This window comes from Fragaria vesca, linkage group LG6 (genome assembly GCF_000184155.1).
Source record: "Fragaria vesca subsp. vesca linkage group LG6, FraVesHawaii_1.0, whole genome shotgun sequence".
NCBI lineage: Eukaryota > Viridiplantae > Streptophyta > Magnoliopsida > Rosales > Rosaceae > Fragaria > Fragaria vesca.
In genome coordinates this window covers 29,012,849-29,019,467 of record NC_020496.1, presented here as the reverse complement: position 1 = coordinate 29,019,467, position 6,619 = coordinate 29,012,849, and the positions used below count along the sequence as shown (strand labels likewise).

The window sequence follows — 6,619 nt, the reverse complement described above, 5'->3', positions numbered from 1 at the left end:
AAGTGTTAAAAATATTCTCCATTGTCTCTTATGGTTAGAAATATGTAAAATTTACATCATCCTTACAACTTTGGCAATGTAATCGATCCCACAAGGAGTGGATCATGCCGAGCTGGTCTCTCCTAGGGGGAGGTGACGCCGGCCATGCACCCTCAAGGAGGGTTGCAACGTTGATGTAATTGAGTCTTCTCTTCATAGCGGATTTGTCATCATCAATTGTTCAACTAGGCTCATCCAAACTTAGTGTGATGTCTTACAATTGTCCGAAATTAAGGAGCTGGTGATTTCAAGTGTGCCTCGCACTACCGACCCTCCACGGACATATCTGGTCATACTAGTTTGGAGTTACCGAAAGCTTTTGATTTTGACTGCCTCTCTATGCTATTTAACCAATTGCCGTCTTCTCTAAGACGATGAAGACTGTACCATGCTTGTCTAGGACAATCTTACACGTCACTTGGCTAAGGCAAAAGGCCTACACGCCACTTTGCAAGCTTAGGAAGCTATGCACTTGCCAAATCTGCGAAAACTGAAACGTTGGTTTTCTGGACAGCAATTTCGAACTAGCATTGTGAACTGCTCCGGACGAACCAGAACACGTACCATATATGGTTGAAAAGCTCTTTAAGTCTAGTTTCCAGATCATCTCGTGGTTTGTCCATACCTGTTTTAACGAAGACGTTATAGCTGTTTTAGTGCACAAAGGTCATTCTGCATGGAAATTCTTATGCACCTCGGGATTTTTGCTTCTTGTAGCCCTTTTTCAATCCTTCTTATGCACTCATATATCTACTCCCTCATGTAGATATGTCTTGTGGAGACATTGAGTGCCTCGTAGATAGTGGATTTACTTATAAGATTCTAAGGAACCGGCAACTAATTCTTGATTTAGTACCTTGTAAATCTTTTGTGACTACGATGATTGGATCATCACCGGTCATTCATAGACGCGGTTTAAGTCGATCATTGTTGTCTCATGGCACATGATCAATGTCACATATGCTCTCTGTATGTTGAGATACAATCGAACTTTGTTATGTTTTAAGAACATACACGCAAACGGTTACCATATGAAATTCATTATAAGAATGATGGAAACTTTTGTGTCAACCTCTCATGCAAATGAGAGCGCATCATGGAGAGAAGCATGAGTCAATCTAGTGGACTTTATGTCACTACGATTCGAAGATTGAATCTTCTTGTTGTCGCCAATAGAGAGATTTTGGGACATCGACTCATACAAGCTAAAATATGACCATTTGGGTAATCCCGGAATAGGTATGATGGTCCGAATTCGGCAAAATCCTCATGGACATCCATTATTCGGCTGAAAATAAAAACATTCGGGAACTAGTATCACCAAAGAGTATGGTGATGGCGCCACGGTTGTAAATGGCGGTAACCGGGAGACATTGAAGTCCCCGCCCACGGCTCCGACGTCTTGGACGCCGTCCGATCACATCCTCGAGCAATCGAGACGTCTCGGCCTTCCCTCGATGCGTTGATGGCTTTTTTCGACGTTCATCGTTCATTTTGTAAAGTTGTTGTTTAGCTGAATTAGGAGCAAGACCCTCTTACACTATCACACAAAAGAGAAATTTCATTCTTACAACAAATCCAAAAAGGAATTATGTAGACAAATACAACCACCATGCGGACACCTTATATGTTTTTATGGTGTTGGTTAAAGTGTTAACACATTGGTCACGTGTTACACCATCGTCTATGACTTATGCTACTTATGCTTCTATTGGCTCACTACCCGTTCTTAAAAAAGTTTTTCTTCACAAGGTTGATGACTATTACATATCAACGAGAATTGATATTTATAACCTGTTTGGTCTCAACGGAAAACGACTACATGTTCCGTTAAGGTTATATCGCATGCAGCTATACTAATTTGTCCACGACCCGCCATCATTGAATTATTGCACAACAGCTCGTAATTGTGTGCGAGGATTGATATGGCGTTTCAATCCTTGAGCTCGGCAGGATTGCAAACGGATCTTCAATTCTTGAGCTCGGCAAAGTGTGTCAAATTGCACTGCCACAGTGCCTAATGATGGGTCCTCTGAGATGAATAAGTTTTCAGGTTGGATATGAGTCTCCACCTATAGTCCTCTTATGTAGCCTCCTTGACAGACGATCTCTTTTATTGCTATATTGCGGATTGTCACTTTAATGAGACAATATTCCCGCCTTTAGGGGAAGATAAGAACACAAGTGTTCAAGTGTAACTACGTGAATTGTCGTACGTGGTTTGTCCCCACTAAGTCTCATCTTAATCCCGAATGTTTAAAGTGTTAAAGTGACGAGATCACATGCTGCAAGTATGTATGTAAAGATTGATGTCCTATCAAGAGGACATGGCGCGACCAAAGGAAGTTGGTCTTGGCGCCATCACCATGGATGGTGATATGGTGACGCCATAAAAGTGGCTACATGGTGTCACAAGGCCGTGTGGCTCCCTGAAGGAAGGAGGGAGGCTTTAAGTTCGATACTTACTCGCCCAATGATGAGAGCGAGCTTGGTACAACTTGATCCATCGATCAGTAATACTCAAATCTGTCTCATGAAGTCTGAATTGTGATTATCGTTAGGGGACGCATCAATGTCAAATCCAATCCATATAGAGATCTCTATAAGTATTACACTAGTGTACATGAGGACGTGGAATAATGAGTCTATCGATCGAATCACACTTCGTTGATAAATCGACGTAGTAGATTGGCCTAATGGAAAGACGCGATCCAACATAACAAAGAGATAGATTCTTGGGCAGGTGATGCCGACACCGCAAGCTAAATCATGTCAGATATGTCTTTGTTAGATAGCGTAATGAGAACAAGAAGTTTAGACTCACCTTATGGCGCAAGGTCTCTCGCTAACACGCACTCTGATCGACTACGATGACATATGCTCTCGTAATGGATGTCATTGCACTCTACTACTTTGTTAGTTTGGTAGTTTCCAAATAACTGAACATGCAGCTGTAATGCTCCGACGATTCATAAGGTAAGTTATATATATATATACACACACACACACATATAGTTTGAGGATTTGGTAAAATCCATATTGACTCAATTTAAGTGAGGGTTTGTAAGAAATACTTTTGAAATCGGTGAATAATGAGAATGCTTGAAATGTCACTTAAATTCCTGTGACGAGGTAAAATGATGACTGGTTTGTGAGAATTTTCTAAATTCTTGACTATTTATCGTGACTTTCCAAAGTCTTGAGATTATGAAGGATAATTTTAATATCGCGATAACCTGTATTTTAGCTATAATACCGTAATTTAAGTATATATGAGACAATAAATACATATTATAGATAGTTTTGGATATAAATATAGATAACAAAATAGAGAAATATCGGGGGAGGTCTAGAAGGATCGGTGTTAAACCGTCATAGACCACCGACCTTAGCAAGAGATTAAGGGAGGGAAGGGGAAGTTCCTGGGGGGAGGAAGAAAAAAAAAAAAAATACTCTTCCTCTCTATAACTCTCTTGGTCTCTCTCTCTCTCTCTCAGTCTCTCTATCTCTCTTGCTTTCTCCGATTTTCTTTTCTTCTCTGAGAAGGAGTTAGAGGAAGACAACGACCTCCCTGATCTTATCACCCTCCACCAACTTTCTCGATCTTTTTAGGCAGAAAAGGGATCGAAAGGAGGGGAGAGGGGCCGGGTGGGAAGGCTGGAAGCTCCAGCTCCTCGTTTCGGGTATTTATGATTTCATCTGGGTTTATGTCTTTTGGGGTTGTGTTTAAATCTCATGAAAATTCAACTACAGTATTTGATCTTCTCAAACGCGGTAAGACCTAATTGATGTTTCTAAACCATTTCGTGACACCCTAATCTCGGATTTATCATCCGTTAATCTGGGTCAGGGTGTTACAAAATGGTATCAGAGCCTAGGTTCATACCTCGGACCTTACTAAATTGTGTTTTGGGAATACAGAATGATATAAGTGGCTGAAAGCATTGATCTTTGTATTTCATTATTTTCTGTGTGCTTAAAAGTTTGGAGCTTTCATTGGGATATATCTTTCTTTGCTTTGAATGATCGACAAAAGGTTATTATTATGAAATTATGATCTTGATGTTATCTCACACTTAGAGTTCTATATATGAGTTCCTCAATTTAATACGTTTACATCCAAAAACTGTATTCTTGGTTCATCATTATGAATGGTAGGTGATAACCACTGTTTTCTATGAGTGGTTCCTCATTGTGAATGCTAGGAGGTGAAGTTCTTCCGTTTTGTTTAATTTATTGATAGTTGTATTGATCAAATAGGACGGGGTATAGTAGTCAAATCTATATGTATGTTTGGTTAGAGCTTGGGACGAATATCTGATTTTGTTTGATTTGATTAAAGGAATTTTTCCCATGGAGTTATGAAGTTGTTGTTTACTGTAGTGATCTTTGAAAAGATCTCGCTACTCTACCTAGTTAAGCAGAGGTGTAGTGTTGCTCCCCTAATCTAGTTTTGGAAATTAGATATCTGTCATGGCTGTCAGGTGAGGTTAATCCTAGTTCTTATTCATATGAAGTTGTTCCCTTCTTTTAAGTGGTGCCAGTCTGTGTATATATGTGGGAGTATATGTTTATTGCATCGATGTTCCTGATCTCTGATTGTCTTCCATATGGTAATTAAATGAATCATGTAGACATGGTTTCTACTCATATATGTTATATATATTTGTTCTACTCATGGATTCTAGTCATGTGAAGTTTCTTTCACAGAGATTAAGTTGAAATGGAAAGGAAGGTGAAAGATGAGGAGACTGGTTTCACAGAGATGAAGGATATGGACACATATATGATGCTACATATGGGCTGCCTTTGAGGTCAGTTTTTACTTGCGTGCATCTTCAAGATTTCTTCAAGGCAAAATTACAGTGTACATGATAACACAGTGAGATATTGTTTAATAAGCTTTAAGGTGGTGTCCTGCTTGTTTGGAACATAATTTTAGATATCATGCGAGTATCCTGCTATTCACTTTCTGAGAATTTGGTTATTTTGGCACCTGTGGTCTGCAGATTTGAGATGTGTGTGGGTGTGTGTGTGTGTATTGCTATCAAATGTTACATGCTTGATGACAAGGTATTATCAAGCAGTAGCTTCATTGTTAGATACTTGAATAGAAGGACATGCATATACTGTGTTGCTTGCATTGATTTTTATCCACTGGCAAGGAAAATAAACTGCTTCATATCTTTTAAATTCGTGGATATGTATATACGTACTTTAATCGGTGAAGGACACGTCTCTGGACAGCAGGTAAGATAACATGGTCATAGATCTCTACTGGTATGTTTGTGTTTTATAATTGCACATACTTCTTTCCTTGCCCTTGAATTTATTCAGCTGTACAACTTCTGTCATGATTGAGTTGGTAAATATCATGGATATCAATCTGGTATGACGTAGTATACTTCTGCCCATTGTTATATGTTATTATGTTGTGGTCGCTGAGAGCTATAGAAAGGACTTACCTTTGATTTGATCACTGATTGATATCACTTTAGGTGAACAATTGTCCTGCAGTTGGTGTGGTTGCTAGTGTACAGCCAGTATCCATGGTTAAAGTTACTATGATGAGGTTCAGTTATTCGTGTACAACTGTTTGAGCAACATATTTCTTAAGTTGATGGTGTTGCCTTTTGCATTTATTTGTCTAATCAAATTAATGCACTGTGTAAGTGCTTGTGTCTTCAGGTGATTTCTCTTTACTGCATGGTGGGTTTGCATTTGATGATGTTGACAGGTTAATGCTTATATCGCTTAATGCAGGGTGACGGCTATTGGCGGTTATTACCCTTTGTCATTTCGTGTGGTGGTGATATTCAGTTTACAGCTTTATGCTGGGACAGCTATATGCTGGGTTTACAGTACGGATGCGACCACGTCTTTCCCCGGGGGCGTAGGATACCGTACTGGGTTTACCGCCAAGTGCGGGGTTTAGTGTGGGTGTGACCACGTCTTGCTTGGGGGGGGCGTAGGGTTACCACACTGGTTACGGCCGAGTGCCGGGTTTTACCACTCGAGTGACGGGTTTGCCGCCAATGCAGGGTGCGACTGCCGAGTGCCGGATTTTATTGCCCAGTGTGGGGTTTACCACCGAGTGCGGGGTTTTATGGCCGAGTGCCCGATTTTACCGCTGAATGCGGGGTTTACCTCCGAGTGTGGGGATTACGGCCGAGTGTCGGATTTTACCGCCGAGTGCGGGGATCTCATGACACAATCATGAAAATGTGGAAGAGATTCTCATTTGCGTGAACATGTGCAAATTTATTACTTGTTCATATACCGTGCATCATATATGTTTTTATTGATCGACCTATTATAAATTTCAAGGAAAGTAGCTAATCTGCTACAATTCAAAGAAAGACCTGGTTGATGAAAAGGTTAAAAAAAAATTTTGGCTGAGTTGATTTAATTGCAGACAAGGTTTCAACTTTTTGTCTCTGTGATTGGAAAAAAGGGTATAGATGGATTTGCAAATAGTTAAAAGACCAGATGGGGTCAGATTCGTTTAATTTATGGTGTTGCAGGATTTTGTACACTTGAGTTGGTTCTTGGTTTTGCCATTATGGATTGTGAGACAGTT

General features: G+C 40.1%; 1 non-coding gene across 7 annotated transcripts; it reads left to right on the top strand.

Annotated features, from left to right (window-relative positions):
• Positions 1–3,464: 3,464 nt before the first annotated feature.
• On the top strand, positions 3,465–6,419 carry LOC101313435. Of its 7 annotated transcripts, none has more exons than XR_185030.1 (4): positions 3,466–3,722; positions 4,423–4,523; positions 4,738–4,853; positions 5,803–6,419. It is a non-coding gene; the product is annotated as an uncharacterized LOC101313435 (transcript). The 7 variants fall into 7 exon arrangements; XR_185029.1 differs by lacking the exon at positions 4,423–4,523 and adding an exon at positions 5,538–5,707 and having other exon boundaries at positions 3,468–3,722; positions 4,750–4,853; XR_185033.1 differs by lacking the exon at positions 4,423–4,523 and adding an exon at positions 5,538–5,611 and having other exon boundaries at positions 3,517–3,722; positions 4,750–4,853.
• Positions 6,420–6,619: the final 200 nt, after the last annotated feature.